The following is a 14570-nucleotide window of genomic DNA, read 5'->3' as shown; positions in this document are numbered from 1 at the left end:
CTAATCCTTCTAAAATATTAATATCTACAATCTATTTCAAAACTCTTTTCATTACAATAATACAAAGTACAGTAGAGAGCTGTACATTTCATAACATATTTCATATATCTAATTTGTCCTACAATTTACACACTTTTTTGTAAGTTAAAATATTACTTGAAACAATAAAGCAGCGCCGAATAATATTTAATACACCTTACAAATTGCAGAATACCAAATATCAGAAACTCTTGAAAGATGTTCTTTCCAACACAAGAAATGTAATGCACTTCTCTCAGAAAGGTGAAACCAGAAATAGCAAAGTTTACCTATCTTTTTGCACTCAAATAAATGTAAGTATCAAATTACATTGCTTCCATCATTATTTCAAATTGTAAAACACATTTCTATTGGTTAAACACAATGACCCTTCACCATGTCAAAGAACACCTTTTCACTTATATTTAATTATCCATTTCACATTTTAAGTCCAAAGTTAAGTGTCAACCCTTCCCCCATTCTACTTAATGCTATTTTTCATAGTAACAATTCATACAACATTAAACTGTACTGGCAGGTCACAAGTTCACCGTAGTTTCAAGTTCAGCACACAAGCTTACTAATGCAAACAGCAGGCGTGGTTGACATTTGCAAATTTTTATCGTATGGTATCTACTGTACCTTTAAAACATTTACTAATAACGAATCACAAAAATGATATCTCAGTAAATTAACATGCATCCTATTTTTGAGTGCACAATCTTGATGAACAGCCAATCACTTATCAGCTTTTTAAAAACAATATGTTCTCCAATATTTTAGATACCTCTAATTCTACCAATTGACTACCTGAGCTACAGACATATGTTCATTCCTTCTACACATCCCTTCAAGATGCTCACAGCTATGCTTTCTGGTGCAAATGGTATGCTGAACAGAGAGGTATTGACAAAAACCTAGGTTGGAAAAATGTGGACATTGAATGGATTGCACAGAGAGGATTAAAGTGGCCTCAATTGTTGCCTTTGGTTAAAACATTTTTGCAACTCCAACCCCCTGACCTCATGATTGTGCACTGTGGTGGCAATGACCTTGGCATATTGACTAGGGTAGCGCTGATAATGCTAATGAAGGATACCTTTGCACAATTAATGATGCTTTTGCCTCAAACTGTCTTTGTATTCTATAATATATGTCAAAGACAGAAATGGAAGTGGTCAAATCAATTCTGTCCACAGTTTGAGAAAACTAGGGGGAATGTCAATAAAGCTGTTTCTGCATACCTCACAGATCATAGAATGGGGTCCAACTATAACAACAATCTACGGTTTGATATGAACGACATCTACAGAAGTGATGGAGTGCACTTCACAGATCAAGGAAACAGAGTCTTCCTCAATAATGTAGATAAACAAATGCCTCAAACCATTATGAAGAGAAGAACGGACAAAATTGACACTAAAGAATTAGAAACATATAACAACATTTATTTATTATTTATCTTTTATCGTTAAAGTCTTTAGAGTCTTCTTCAACATCCTAAAGCTGTGTATCCACACCCACATGTAGCTACAACAAACTCATAATGAAAACAAGGGCTCTTTTTAGAGACACTCTATAACCCAACAGTTAATCTTACTTTTTTTTAAACATACATAACCTTTTTTGTTATCTTGCTTGGACTTGCGAACCAGTCTAGTCTAAACAAGCATTAATCGACATATAGTCATAAAAACACAATAAAAATAATTTGATAAATACAATAAAAATTTCGTACATAATTTATGAAATGGACCTTTTTGGAAAGTATAATTACATACTACTCGAGTGTCAACATTAAAAACAGAAATGATCTCTATTTTAACAAATAACCAAACCTTGCATAAAAACTCTCAGTCAAAGGAACAGAGTAGATAGGAATTCATAGCTGAGCTGAGCCCATAACTATAAAGTTCACTTGAATGGTATGGATGACTATAATTATTTAGATCACTTGGGAACCCATTGCGGTTACATTGGGGGTCGTGCTAAGAGCCGCAATGGAGTCACGACTCCAAGCATGTGAGAAAAAAATGCCCTCCATTCTCCATTCTCATTACTCAAACTCTGCCTCTGGGACCCCATCCCCCGAGGCCCAGACATTTTATATATAAAAGAAAAACATTTACCAGCCAAAGGGCTTTTTTATGGCTCCAGAGACCCCGTCCCCAGGGGCATGCCCTCAACGCTGGGGACCACAGGGGGAGCCCCAATGCCCCTGTGGTCCCAGCCACCTCCCGGCCCCCTGCAGGTGCTGGCATTGCTTTTGGGCAAAGGGAGCTGCTAACATGCTAACATGCAGCTCCCCGTGTCCAAAAGCAATTCTGATTTGCCTCATGGAAGTGAGAGCAGGTTGCCCACTTACATGAAGCAAAGCAGAAGTTTGCAATGGCAGGGTGGGAGCAGTGTTCCTGCTCTATCATTGCAAACTGCAATCTACTGGGGGTGGGCACCCCAGGACATTGCTGTAGCTGGCCCTGGGGGAGTGGCAGTCCCCAAGGCCAAGGATGGCTCTAGGAGGACATGTATGCAGCCCCAAGGAGGAGGTGGTCCCCGGGGGTCCGCATTACAATAATCAGTGCCCCGGAGAGGTGATGGTCCCCGAAGCAATGTGGCTCAAGCCCTCCTACACTTACACTTACTTATTATAATATTATTATAATAGTGCCAGGGAGATGGCGGTCCCCGGGGCTTAGGGAGGCCTGTAAGGCCCCCTAAATATATAAAAGCCCCAGGGAGGTAGCGGTCTCCATGGCTTGGGGTGGCCACGAGGCCCCCCACCCATAATTATATTTTACATATTGCCCCCTGGAGCTGGCTCACCAGGTGGCTCATAAAAATGAAGCACAGAATATTGCGCTTCATTTTTTCTTAATGGTGGGATTCGTGCATCAAGCGCGAATTCTCCCGGAAAAAAATAATACTTTTGGCACTCCCTGACCAGGCCTAGTGGGTCAGAGTATTTCTACCCAGGCCCCTTTTCTTTTTTTAATCACTTTATTCCCTTTTTTTCTTGTGACTCGGTTTTACTGAGTCACAAAATGACTGCCAAAACTTCTTGCTTGGAGTGTTGACAGCCAATCAAAATGAAGCTCGTGATCAGGAGGGTTTGCAAATCCACCGCGGTCACCAGATATCGATATTTTTTATTTTTTAATTTCTCAGGAACTACTGAACAGATTTATACCACTCTGGAACAACAGCCACCTCTCTGCAAAATTTTATGTAGTTCCGTTCAGCAGTTCGAGCTGTAGCCACAACAAAAGTTCCAATGGAAATAAACATAGAGAAAACGTGTTTTGGGACCCCCCTTTTTTCTCGGCCCCCGCATGACAAATCACCCCGAAATTTTCAAGAGTGGAGCCGGAGCACACCATTAGTTTAGAAAATGTAGAGATTTGTCAAACGGCGTAAAAGATATTGCCAAATCAAATAAACTATTTTCCTATGAAAACAAGGTTCAAACTCTAACTACCTACTGACGACCACCAGTAGGTTATCGTTAGGACCATGTTTCCATATAAAAAGCTTTTTTTTTACTCGCCTATAACTTTGATGCAGTTTGGTGAATCTTCATGATTTTTTTTTTTTAAAGGTGTGCCTGTGATGCGAGGATTGCATGGAACTGTTTGGGATGATCCGTCATGTGCAGGCCAAGGAAACAGGGGGAACATAAAATGTGTGTTTCCAATGTTAATTCCCGTAGAGTCTTCAGACACACCTGCAACCTGAACCTCAGGTCGGATTTACACCAAATGTGGCAGAAATTTAGCTTTTGGGCCAAAGTTTAGACTTTCAGTTATTTGGTGTAAATCCATTCAGTTGTTTGTGAGAAATTAAAGGAAATTAAAATTTTTATATCTACAATCGCGAAACCTTTGTGAATATTAACGAGCACATGCAGAGATCTGCAGAGTTCTAATTGGGTGCCAATAGTTCAACCAGGAAATGTTGGTAGTCATCTTGGGACTCATCTTCAGCTGAGTCACAAACAAAAAGGCAGAAAACAAAAAGGGGGCAGGATAGGAATACCCTGACCCTCAAGCCCTGGTCTTGGGGTCCTAGAGGAAATTCTGCAGGGCAAAAAAGCATTTTTTTTAAATTGACAGCAATTTTTGAGAAATATTCCTAAATATCACCATGAACTAAAAATAAACATGTGATATGGGGGGCACAGATACACTCCTGCGCCCTGGGGATAACAACCTCCATGGGGTTAAAATAAACAATAAAGAGGGGAGAGGTGCCCCCCACCTTGTCCATATACAGCCCAGGGGCCACCCTCTCCCTGGGCTGGCCTGTGAACAGAGAATGTGGGGATCTGTGCGGCCCCTCCTGGAGCCATTAATGGGCCTCGGGACCACCTCGCCCCAGTGCCAGCTTGTGTAATGTCTCAGGGTACCCAGCCCTGGGACATAGCTGTTTGCTCTGCTTGTCAAGTCAAAAGCAAGGTGTCCTGTTCCAGCAGACGGAAGCTGTCAAAGTGCTCCCATCTGCTAGAAGCTGAGGTTTCATTTCTTTCCCTGAAATAGCAATGCCAGCTCCCACAGGAGGCAGAGAGTGGCTGGGACCGTGGGGGCCTTGAAGCTCCCCTTGCAGTCCCATAGCACAGTAGAGCACCAAGGGAAACATGGCTGAGCCCCGGAGGATCGAGACCCCAGGTGTGAAATGATCCGGGAAGGGGGTCTGCATGGCCCATCCCCCTTTCAAATTATGACAGCCCCATTCCCATTTAGATTGTAAAAAAAGGCAAAACAGGGGGCAGAAGAGTGAGCAGAAAAAGCAAAACAGAGCAGAGGAGTGCAAAACAGAGAACACTCACACAATACTATACCCACTCACAGTGCCACAGACTCATTTACCTACTTACAGAACCAATGAGAGACTCATGTACCCACTCACAGTTCCATCTACTCAAGCACTCATGCAGCCACTCACAGACCCAGGCAGAGAGTCATACTGCCACTCTCACACCCACTCACAGACCTACTAAGACACTCATGCACGCACTCACACACTCACTGTCAAAGGTTAGAGATTGCAGTTAGGAAATAGAATTTAAAAAACTTGGAAATTCGCTTAAAAAACTAAGGTTACGGGGACGTTATAGTTTGGAAACAATATTAAAAGAAACATCAGAAATTCACTGAAAAAACAAAGGTTACAGGAACATTACAGTTTGGAAATAGATTTTTTTTAAAACCTTTCAAATACACTGAAAAAAACAAAGGTTACTGGAACGTTATAGATAGGCTTACATTTCACTCATACAAACCCAGTGAAATTCAGCAGTTATACGTAGATGAGCTAACTATAACTTACAGCCCTGCAATGCACTGCTTATGACCTCACATATTACAACAATTATAACATGTTTTAGAATAAAGCCCGGAGAGGTGGCAGTCCCCGGAGCTGGGGATACAATATGCCCTACGTATTTAAAAACAAATAGGCCCCAGAGAGGTGGTGGTCCCCGGGCCATTAATAAGCCTCTGGAAGTAGGGCCTGTGTTGCCCCTTCCTTTATTATGCTAATGCCGCCGGGGTGATTATTAAAGAAGCGCAGGAGCACATGCTTCATTTTTTTAGAATTATCCCGCCAATACAGATTTAAAAAAAAATATTTTGATGGCTCTGCATGCTCCCTTTGGTACCCCCAGGAGGCCTAGGGGGTCAGAGTATTTCTACCCTGCCTATTTTTTCTTATTTCTATATTCTTTCTGGGTCTCGGCTTAAACTGAGTCCCAAGAAGGCTGCCAACACTTCTGGTTTGTAGTTTTGACAGCCAATCAGATCCTCTGCGTCCCTATGTATAACATTGGAGGTTTCTTGAAATAACTCTGAAACTACTGAACAAATGCACACCATATCATAAAAAGGCACTTCCCAGGACCACCATATACCTTTATGCCAAATTTGGTGTACTCCTGTTCAACAATTTAGGCGGTAGCCATGTCTAAAGGTCCAATGGGAATTAACACGGCAAACACACGTTTTTTTAACCCACTTGTCTTGCCTCTGCTTGACAGATCACCCCAAAACTTTCCATGAGCAGCAAGATTCAGGAGGGCACTTTAAAAACAAATCTGGAATATTTGTCAAATGGTGCCAAAGATATAGACAAGTCAAAAAATGACCCACTCAGACACTAATGCACCCACTCAGAGACTTCACTCAGAAACTCACAAACCCACTCAGAGACTGATTAACCCACTCAGTCCCACTCAGAGACCAACATACCCACTCACAAACCTACTAAGAGATTCATGCACCCACCCATAGACTCAATCAGGGACTCACACACCCACTCACACACCCACTCAGACACTCATGCACTTGCTCACACAACCACTCGAGGCATATGTGCTCACTCACAGTCCCACTGAAAGACTCCAACACAAGCTCACAGACACTCATGCACCCACTCACAGACCTACTCGCACACTCACAGACCCACTCATAGACTGATACACCCACTCACAGTCCTACTCAGAAACCCATACACCCACTCACAGACCCAATCAAAGACGTATTTACCCACTCAGAGACTCACACCCATCGCAAACCCATTCAGAAATGAATGTACCCACTCACAGACTTACTCAGAGACTCATGCACCCAGTCACACACCCACTCAGACACTCACACACCCAGTCACAGACCCCACTCAGATACTCATGAAATCACTCAGATACTGATAAACTCACTCACCATCCCACTCACAGACCCACTCAGACACCCACTCATAGACCCACATAGTCACTCACATACCCACCCTTGGACCCCTACAATGATTCAATGGACTGTCTCAGTCAAATCAATGGAATCTCCTGGAAGAAGAACTATCTCATGGCAACAGTTGATGGTGTTTCACTATATACGTAAATGTAAATGTAAATGTACATGTATTTATATAGCGCAAATTACCCACATCGCAGGCATCTAAGCGCTTGCTTAGGGAACCCGTCCTGGTATTCCCCTGTGAGATAACCCCGGCAGGGTATCCACAAGGTGAAAGCCAGGCATCCCGCCGCGAGGGGCCGTTGTGGAGATTAAGCAAGATATTGCCCAGAGTCGCAGAGTGTGAACCCGTGAGTCGAGTAGGCACCGGAGCGAGAATTATCGAGTCCGTGGAATTATTGAGCCCAAGCCCCGTCGAGGTGGGGAATTGAACCCTGGTCCAGGGCCGATCTCAGCTTCCGGGTCTGCCGCCTCTAACCCCTGAGCCACACTTCTCCACTTCACGTCAATAGAACATACACATAACATGAACGCCTGGAGGTAGTTTTTAAAGATCGAGATTCACCATCCTTTTACACACCAAACGTCTCTTGGATATGTTGCAGTTCTGCTTAACACTTCCTATTTGATTAAAAATACTGCCGACAAGTCTGTGGAACTGTAATGGGGACTTATTTTGTATCCATGTATGCCAACCTCATAATGGGCCATTAAGAGGCTGAAACAATATGGACTGAAAAAAAGTCTTTTAGCACTTGATTCTATGGGTACAATTTACAGACAATTTATTCCTTATATGGGATGACGGTGAACAAAATCTAAAAACCTTCATTAAATCATTGGAATATAATGCACAAAAATAAGTTTACCCACAAGATCAGTGGCACTGAGATAAATTACCTACATATAGGAGTGTATAACTAAGATTTAAAAAATGTAAGTACCAGTATATACAGGAAGCCCAAAAGCTGTAACAACTTACTTCATGCCAACAGTGGACACCCACAGGCCCTAAAATGGAGCACACCATTCGGGAAGCTCCTAAGTACTAGAAAAAAATGCTCAGAAGACAGCGAATTTGCCATAAAGACTAATAAAAAATAGTAACAATATATGATCATGGGCTATCCACAGTCAATACTGGATGGTGCACTAAAGAGGGCATGGACACACAAAAGAGTGGAACTCTAGATTCCTAGAAACAACCTCTCAAGGAATAAAAATCAGGAAACGGACATTAGATGTATCATGGAAGGTAATGATTCGAGTCATCAGATCAAAACATTGATTCAAAGAAATTGACACTTACTAAGACTGGATGGGACACTGAGTGAGGTATTGCCAAAATGTCACTTTGGATTCCCACATCCAGTCATTTCAAAAGGGAGAGTCAATAGTTTTATGTCAGCAGTAAGACATACCATAACTCAAAATTCTCAGAAGAATACATACAACATAAAAAGAACTGAAGATTCAATGTATATTAAGGAGTATAATCCAGTAATTTTGACAATGACAATGTGGAATTCAGACATGGATATCCAGTATGTTGCAGATAATTCTATTGCTGTTGCTCGCTACGTTACGTCATATATAAACAAATCTGAAAAGACAAAGTTGAAGGAAATGTGGGAAAAAATCTCACAAGAGAAGACTTTTAGTAACAAATTGTACAGCTTTAGTTTGAAAATGCTTTCCCATTGAGAGATTGGATGCGATGAATGTTCGAATCGGTTGAGCTCTGCCAGTTTATATTCAAACTCAAGAGGAATTATTTGGGTAAGTCTAGGTCTTGCCGCTACACAAAATAGAGTATTGAAATCTCTACAAGAAATTGAATACTTAGCAATGAATGAACCAGAAAGTACAGATATTGTTAAAACTAATATGTTGGACACATACTATCCCAAATGGAGTCAACATCAGGAAAACAAGTCTCTATGAAGTACTGCAACACTACAGCTGTAAGAGAAATGTTACTGAAAATATAAATGAACAAAAATATGCAGTATTTGGATGGGATGGATGTTTGCTAAAACATGCCAAAGGAAATCCTATTAACCACAGAAAACTGAATTGTGAAACTCCAGATAAAAGGGATTTTTTCTATTAAGCACTCTTGCAACTCTTCAAGCCTTGTAGTGAAATGGAATTCATTGGAGATTTTGACTCATATGAAGATGTTTTTAATGAATATAAATATAACAATCAATGCACAATTTTCCCTACTTATCTATAAATGTTAAATGAAGAGATTGAACAAGAAACTATTATTGCAGCTGAAATAGCTAGAGACAGTTCTCAAGATAGTCAAAGTCCTGCTCCACTAAGTCAAGATCCACTAGGACAACCATTTATTAAAAATGAAGCAGAATTAGCCATGCATGAAGTAGAAATGACAATGCAACAAACACAACAGGATATTATTGATTTAAGAAACTTACAAGAAGAACTAAATATTGAACAAAAACAAATATATCAGCCAGTGACACATGACATACAACATGGTTTGCTACATAAAAAAAGAATGCAAATGCACATGATTTAAACCAATTCAAATGTACATCAGTGGTCAAGCTGGAACAGCAAAACATTTCTTAATTAAAGTTTTCACCAGTTATATCACAAAATTACTGGATGCCATTTATCTTGTGTTGCAACAGCTCCAACTGGATTAGCAGCACACAATATTAAAGGGATTAATTTACATTGATTACTCATGCTACCAGTTGAACATGTAAATAAATTGGAATCTCACAAGCTATCTGGAGAAGCTTGTTATGAAGTCTCAAGAGTACTGAGGAAAATGAAACTTCTAATCACTGATGAGGTGTGCATGGTCTTAAACGTAATGCTTCCCTTTGCACATTTAAGAATGCAACAGGTTTTAAAAACAGATTATGATGTTCTATTTTGAAGAAAATATGTATTTGTATTCGGCGATCTACCACAACTTACTCCGGTGACAGGATAACCAGTTTTTAAAACACTAGTTCATGAAGACACTAGAAAACCTTTAGGAGGTATTGGAAATGTGAACATTTGGTCTCATTTTGAATATAAAGAACTTATTAAGAATATGCGACAAGCAAGTGATGCACATTAAGATATAAGAATTGGTGCTTTGATAAGACATGGTAAAGAAGCTTTACAAAGTTGCTAATAACAAACTTGATCCAAATGAAAACATGGCACCTGAAATATTGTACAAACAAATTGGAGAAAAGAAGTCTATGGTATGCCTAATGCCAACACTGCAAGAGTGTTGTACATTCAATCAAGAACTTTAAAAATTGGAAAAACAACCAATATTGAAAATGGAAGCTTTTGATAAAATGGAACACAAATGAGTTACTATTCTTCCCTCAGAGAAATTACAGTCAAAATTAGATTCTTTAGAAAAATCTGTGTCGAAGACTGCAGGTTTACAAAAGACTTTATATGTATATGTAAACTGTTGGGTAATTTTATAGAGTAATCTGAATGTAGAAAAAGGTTTAGTAAATGGAGCAACTGGAAAAGTTTTTGATTTTGTAAATTTTCAGAATAGAAATGGAATTGAATTTTTGATGATTAAATTTGAGCACATTGAAGAGGTAAAGCAGGTTGGATGTTGTGCTGTTAGTTTTTTGCTTGTAAAAGACTTGAGCGTTCTTAGAAAAGAGTTTACTCTTTCTTTAGCATATGTAATACCCATTCATAAATCTCAAGGTTTAAGTGTAGACAGTGCTTTGGTAAATATTGGAAGTACATTGTTTAAAAAAGGGCGTGGCATACATTGCATTGCTCGAGTAAGAACATTATCTAGTTTGTATTTAATTGATTCTGATGAGAAAAAGATTAGTGCTGATGCAAATTGTGTAAGAGAGTACAATCGGTTAAGAAGACTTTATGCTCCTACTTAAGTGAATATCCCGTATATGAGAAATGTGTAGTGTGTCCAAAACGGAAATATGACAAACATTCTACTGAGATAAAAAAAATAATTCAAAAGAATGATGAACCTGCAAAGAAAAGGAAAATGGACACTGTTGATGATATCGTAGGATTCCAGTTAGAAAATAGTTCAGGTATCAACTGCTATGCTATATTAATTTTGAATGTTGTCTTTTATCAAGAAGATCTTCATCATGAAAATATGGAAAATCAAGAAAAAAGATTCTGTTTCTTTACTACATTATATTTTTCAAAAGTTGGGAACTGATAGAACAAAAATCCATACTGCTGCTGTCATTCCGTATCTTTTGAATATACAAAAGGATGCACTAGAAATTCTGAAGTTTATGCATGGAGCATTGGAAGATGAAGGAATAGAAATTGAAAATGTATTTGGACTATGTTACAGATGTAATCATAAATGTGAAGAGTGTTGATTGAAATAGACACTGAACGATTCATATACTTGAAGATCCCAGATTGTAAATCAGTTTCTTTTAACAAATTAGTAAAAACAGCTAATCAAGATATGAAATGTTTTCATTATAAATCAGAAATGTTGCCAACATTACAAATTGAAAGATTCGGAAATTATGTCATTTTATTGCTACAACGTTGTAGACAGATAGAAGAGAATGGGAAATCAAAATTAAAACTTTTGTGGTAAGTCAAGTATAAATTTCAGGAAAAACTTTTAAGCAGTGGTTTTTATTTCCCATGATGGACCTACTACAACATCTGGACTCCATACTATGTATTTAAAGTGCAATAGAGGATGTACACGTTGCAATGATGTCCATTTGGAATTGAAATGTTAGTTGCCTTACAAATTACCAAATTCATATCTGATATTTTGATGCCAAAGTTTTGAAATCATCATTCAGCCTGTTGAGAAGATGTTTATTTTGGATTTTTCAATGCAAATGATTTGGAAAAAATGTTCAGCCTATTGGGAAGATGTGAACAATTAGTGTATGGATAATTGTTAGTGCTGATTCATATTGCACTTAGAAAATTGTGTTTGGAAAGAAGTTGGTTATATATTTGTTGTCTATACTATATGAGATGTGAATGAGAGTGTACATTTACGAAATGTACTTGAGAGAAATAAAATACTTAATGTAGTTGAGGAATGTAATTCAGAAACTATAGATAGGTAAACACATAGTTTGGGGTGCGTCTGAAAAGGACCCCAGAACTGTCAAACTATGCCACCGCCCTTAGGGAGCTTATCGAGTTGGATACAGACAACAATATCAAATGGCTCTGTAAGCTCTAACAGCTTGTTCTGGACAGTGGAGTGGTAGAGGCATGGGTAAGCAAGACCCCGCCGCCAAAACAAGCAGTTAAGAAAGCTTACTGGGAGTGGGTCCAAGCAGAGGAGGCACTCAGTTCCAACCGGGGCACTCTGACAGAGCACTTCATAAATCATAAGCCTTTCTCCATTTTATCTAAACTCCGAGAGAAAGGACACTATACCTGAAGCTGAGGTTTGGAACCCTCGTGCTCAATGAATTCACAGCAGGGTGGAAACAACACACAGTGAAACATACTGCGTGCCCTGGCTGTGCAGCCCACTCCGAATCTATCTCCCAGTTTCTTTTTGCTTGTCCCGCGTATAGACACGCACGAAGAAAATGGCTGAAACCTGTTTGTACCAACTTGGGATCCAAGAATTATAGGGAGGTTTTGCGTATCTTAAAAACTGACACATCCTCCCTTAGTGCGATCTGTGGGGCAGCTAAATATCTGGTTAACCAGAAGCAAGCTGCTGAGGGATAACAATATTATTACCATCTAACATAAGTGAGGCCCCTTCTATGTGTACTGTTGTCCCCATTGTTTACAAATGTATTTATTTAGCCATTTATAGAGCGCACAGCTACCCCCAACGGGGGTGTCCCGGCGCTAAAAACGAGCAGATAGGAAGGTCAAAAGGATGAGCTGAGAGGGGCAATAAGGCTAGATCTGGGAAAAGAGCCAGGTCTTCAGTTTCCTACGAAACAGAGGCTCTGATGTCAAAAATCTGAGTTCTGCTGGTAGTAGATTCCACATTCTGGAGGTGGCCACGGCAAAAGCTCTGCCACCCATACGTGCCAGGCGGAATCGTGGGCAGAACATAAGACCAAGATGGTTAGATCTCAGATCTCGTGTCACATGGGTCCGCCTAAGTCTGTGCCTTAAGTATGCGGGGCCTCGGCCATTGAGAGCTCTAAAGGCGAGAACCAGAGCCTTAAACTGAATGCGGAATTTTACTGGCAACCAGTGCAGTTTGGCCAAATAGGGTGAAATCGAATGCCGGTAGGGAATATTGCAAATCAGCCTAGCCGCTGAATTCTGCACTCTTTGCAAACGATTAATAAGGTACGCTGGAGCCCCAACGTACAAGCTGTTTGCATAGTCCAGATGGGACGTTATTAGGGCATGGACTACTGTTCTGCATGACTCAAGAGGCAGAAAAGGAATGATTTTTTTTATCATTCAAAGTTTTCCGAAGCAGGATGATGAGATTTTATTGATTTGGGTTTTACAGGAAAGGGCTGTGTCCAAAAGAAAACCTAGATTACGGGCAGCTTGAACTGGTGCAGGGGGAGGATTCAGTTCTGCTGGCCACCAGATGTTGGGGGAAATAGGAGTTTTCTGGTTAAAAAAAAAGACCTCCGTCTTATCGGTGTTCAGCTTTAAACTGTTGACGGACATCCAGGAGGCAATGTTAACCAGGCAGTGGCGAAACTTAACCAGAGAGCTTTCAGAGTGATCTTTAAATGAGAACACAAGCTAAGTGTCATCAGCATAAAAGATCACTCTGACCCCCCAAGACTCAACCACCTTAGCCAACGGCCTCAGGTATACATTGAATAGAAGGGGGTTTAGGGCAGATCCCTGCAGCACCCCCCATCTCAATGGTTTCTCTAAGGAAACAAAGGAGCCAAGAGCGACCTGTTGGAATCTACACGTCAAAAATGATTTCACCCAGGCCAGAGGAATCCCTCCGATGCCACCTCCCGAAGGCGATTTAGTAGAATGTCGTGAGAGATGGTGTTGAATGCTGCGGATAGGTCGAGGAGGACCAACATGGCCTCCTCTCCACTATCCACACATTCGTGAATTGACTCAGTTGCTTCAAGTAAGGCTGATTCAGTGCTAAAATTCTGCCTGAATCCTGACTGAGTGTCATGAAGTAGATGGTTTGTTTCAAGGTATTCAGACAATTGCTCTTGGACCGCCTTCTCTAACACTTTTGCTGGTTTGGGGAGAAGAGAAATGGGCCGATACTTGCTAAAACATAATGGGTCTGCGCCCATTTTCTTCAGAATCGGTAGCAGCAGTGCATGTTTCCACAAGGAGGGAAAGATGCCTGATTGCAGGGAGACGTTCCAGATTTCCAGCAGGGGTTTAATCATAAGCGAGGATATTTAATTCAAAATCTGCGCAGGGGCTGGATCGAGCGGAGAGCCGGATTTACATTTTAGGAACAAAGACATAGCTTGTTCTTCAGACAAAAGTTTAAATGAAGTGAATACTTTGGCACAAATGGTATCATGCACCGAGGTATCAGCAGTGGGAGTCTGTTGAATAGATGCCGTGATGTTCGCGATTTTCTCATGAAAGAAATCAGACAAACCTTCGCTAAGCAAATGGCAAGGGTGACAGGGCATGCCAAAGCAGAGGGGTTAGAAAACTCGTTGACAATATTAAAAAGGGCCTTGGTGGAATTTTCAGCTTTTTCAATTTTGTCCGCAAAGTGCTGTTTCATGGCAATGCGTTTGAGTTTGTGGAACTTTTTGAGAGCTGATCTGTAAGAGGCTTTAGCCTCCGGGTCATAGGATCTGCGCCATATTCGCTCCAATTTTTTACATTTACTTCTGTTTTTCC

This window comes from Lissotriton vulgaris, chromosome 4_1, assembly GCF_964263255.1.
Source record: "Lissotriton vulgaris chromosome 4_1, aLisVul1.2, whole genome shotgun sequence".
Lineage (NCBI taxonomy): Eukaryota > Metazoa > Chordata > Amphibia > Caudata > Salamandridae > Lissotriton > Lissotriton vulgaris.
The sequence above is the reverse complement of the archived record's forward strand: the minus strand, read 5'-3'. Positions refer to the sequence as shown.